At 39.5% G+C, this 3,460-nt stretch overlaps 1 protein-coding gene across 2 annotated transcripts in view; it reads left to right on the top strand.

Annotated features, from left to right (window-relative positions):
• Positions 1–147, top strand: part of LOC143137413 (trypsin II-P29-like) — a 49,237-nt gene extending 49,090 nt beyond the window's left edge. For both annotated transcript variants that reach the window (XM_076297596.1, XM_076297597.1), the window contains exon 6: positions 1–147. This exon is cut by the window's left edge and continues 1,518 nt beyond it. The gene's annotated coding sequence lies outside the window, so the exon portion shown is untranslated.
• Positions 148–3,460: the final 3,313 nt, after the last annotated feature.

Genomic DNA, 3,460 nt, shown 5'->3' with positions numbered 1-3,460 from the left:
GTTATCGTTCTTGGTGTGAATAGGCCTTTATAATTTTACTATTTGCCAAGTGCACTATGAAATTTACTGAAGGGTGATTTACTTACGGTAGTTTTTCCCAATATTGAATGTATTTCTGTCCAAGGCCATTAAAATGAATGAAATTAACAGCTTAGTTTATGAAGAGATGTTATTGATGAGTTCAGTTTTTTGTATTAAACTTGACATGGTATCAGAATCACTAAACTAAGCTAAACTCTTATACAGAAAACATTAACCACTAACCCTAACCCTCACTAAACACCCCTACCTCCCCAACTGTGTGTGTGTGTGTGTGTGTGTTTATGTATGTGTTTGAGTGTGTGTGTGTGTGACTGTTTTGGGGTGAACTGTGTGTGTGTGTGTGTTTTGAGTGTGTGTGTGTGTGTGGACTGTTTTGGGGTGGACTATGTGTGAGTGTGTGTGTGGACTGTTTTGGGGTGGACTGTGTGTTTGAGTGTGTGTGTGTGTGTGTGTTGTCTCAAAGACAAAGGATGAGCAGATTCATTCATTCACCGCATATTCATAAACACACACACACACACACATACACACAACCAGCAGTTAGTGTTGGTAGACACATGGTCATATTAACCAGCAGTTGGTGTTGGTGTGTTAGATGATAGATAGATAGATAGATACTTTATTGATCCCAAGGGGGAAATTCAGGGGGTCTCAGTAGCATACAGACATCACGCACAACATGCACTTACAGCAGAAATGGTAAATATAAGTATAAGTATGAACATATAACCAAACTCCACTGTACAATAGAGACAGTAGGAGATAAGAAAAACTAACAAAACTAAATACTAAATATACTAAATTAATATAAATTAAATGTAAAAAATCCAGTGTGCTTGAGGGTGATCAAGCATGAGACGCTTGTAGTGACAGGGCCTGTAGTTCTGTGTGCATGGTGAGGTGCTCAAGAGAGTGAGTGTCATGGTGAAGGTGCAAAAGTAGTCCAACAGTAGTCCTGTAGTTGTATGTGGTTGCTCTGCAACATTGCTCAAAATGTTATCATCCAATCAAAACCGGTTATGTGGTTGCTCTGCAACATTGCTTAAATAGTTGCCTCGTGTGTCACCTAAAGCAACACCATGCAAAATTCATACATGAGCCCCTATATACATACATAAGCCCCTTTCCGTCAATATAACACCATTTAGTGTTACTAAATAAGCCCCTTTCCGTCAATATAACACCATTTAGTGTTACACGCCCTTCATACATAAGCCCCTTTCTGTCAATATAACACCATTTAGTGTTACACGCCAACACCATTTAGTGTTACACGCCCTTCATACATAAGCCCCTTTCCGTCAATATAACACCATTTAGTGTTACTAAATAAGCCCCTTTCCGTCAATATAACACCATTTAGTGTTACACGCCCTTACAGAAATTTCAGGTTTCTGGTGAACAGTTGCAGCAAATTTGCATCAAGGTCATATTTTCACATGCAAATTAGGTTTGTCACCAGAAGTTTACTGGAAGTTTTCCATTATTGGCTAAGTGTGGTGGCAAATCACTGGCAAACACATTTGCCACTAGTGGCAAACTTTTTATTGTTGCCAGGACTTTGCTGGAAGTTTGCCACTAGTGGCAGTGGTGGCAAACTTCTGGCGATATTTTCTAGTGAACTCATGTGTTTCCCACAAATCACCCACAAGTTTGCTGCAAATCTGCCACAAACATTCTTTTATAAGGGCGGTACCCAGTTAGTTAAAAACCAACTAAAAGGGTCATCTTACCTAACTAACAGTATTACACAATATCAAGCGTTCTGGGCATGCACTGACAACGTCAATTATGCTAGTGTACCATGAGTTTGAAGTCATTATTTTAATTAACAGTATTACACAGTGCAATATCAAGCATTCTGGGCAAGCACTGACAACGTCAATTATGCTAGTGTACCATGAGTTTGAAGTCATTATTTTAAGATGATATAGATTCGGTGGTTAGTTTGTACCACTTGACAAGTTCAGTTGTGACTTTTTTAAGTGACTTAGTTTAAATACAAGGAATCAGCTACTCGCTCTACAAAGGAATGTTGGTGGTGTTCACGTTAACATCCCTGAGGAATTGTGGTGCTTTCGGCAGGGCCGTTTCAAGGAATTTGGGGGCCCCAAGCAAAATAGACATGGAGGCCCATCCCCCCCCCCCCCCCCCCCACCGCACGCAAAGCCTACAGGAACCACCGCATAGCCATACAGTTTAAGTTCACCCACAGTTTATATAAATACAACATTTTGACAGTGCAATACTGCAGTTGCATATATATATACTGTGCATTAGTTTTGAACATTTGCAAAAACACCACCGTACCATAAAATCCAATATAAATGTAAAAAAGTGCACAATAACTAAATCCAACATACTTAAACACACACACACACACACTCACATTAACATTTTTCGGTTCTCACAAAGTGAGAAAATAAAACACTGCCATCTTATGCAGAAAAAGGATGCATTGTTCAAACTATAAAGAGTGCAGGTTGTATAGCAATTTAAAAATCCAACATAAATACAAGTACACACACACACATAAGATTAACCTTTCAGGCCATCTTCATCAGTGGAGGTATCCTTAGGAAGAGCCTGAGGGCTGAGAAATTTAAGCAAAGCACCTTGAGGGAGAAAGAAAAGATATGTTAGCATTTCCATATTTTGATATTCAGAAGGGATGCAAGCTGCTTTCACAACTACCAATGCTTACTGTAAATGCTTACTGTAAAAACATCCCAAGCTAATGTTATACATTGACCTAGGCCTACTTGTAGCTTAACATAGCATTTAAGCATTCTGCTGTTTGAGAATTAGACAGACGCACCTCATGCTTTAAAGACAGTAAACAGCTGGCGTGCATGAATACTACTAGACATGAATGTTCCAGTCTGCTTTGATGCACGGAATTTATCGTGTAGGCTAGATTATCACGGTCGAATAGTTAGTATAGCAGAGAAGCTATGCCACTTTCGTCAAAACCTATTACAAAGCTATAGCAATGTTATGTCATTAAATGCGATAAACAGTGATTCTGGAACAGATCTGCGTCTTTTTTATCCTGTTAATAAACATATTACAGTATGTAACCATATTCCGTCCGTTTGGAAAAAAAAGTTGCGCTAGCTGCTAACTGTTCTAGTTTGTTACAAGCAGCATGGGCCGTCAGGCAGGTAGTTAACATAAACATTGTTTGCTAGGGTAGCCTTCCTGCTGCGACATTACACCATTTGTACAAGACAAGTAGAGCTATTTTATCCAGTGTAATTTATCACTTACCACTATCTTGTTTTTTCTTGTCATCCTATTCCTTTCTCTTCTGGCTTCCGGACGCATAACTCCGCTTCATCATGACGGACTGTTTTATATTTTCGCGGCAGCAGCAGAGACCACAAACCTGGCAGGCTGGCTGCTGTCAGCGAATACT

Source organism: Alosa pseudoharengus, unplaced genomic scaffold (genome assembly GCF_046254945.1).
Source record: "Alosa pseudoharengus isolate Yale_2024_CS ecotype anadromous, Long Island Sound unplaced genomic scaffold, YU_APseudo_1.1 YU_APseudo_1.1_scf_21, whole genome shotgun sequence".
Lineage (NCBI taxonomy): Eukaryota > Metazoa > Chordata > Actinopteri > Clupeiformes > Clupeidae > Alosa > Alosa pseudoharengus.
The sequence above is the reverse complement of the archived record's forward strand: the minus strand, read 5'-3'. Positions and strand labels throughout refer to the sequence as shown.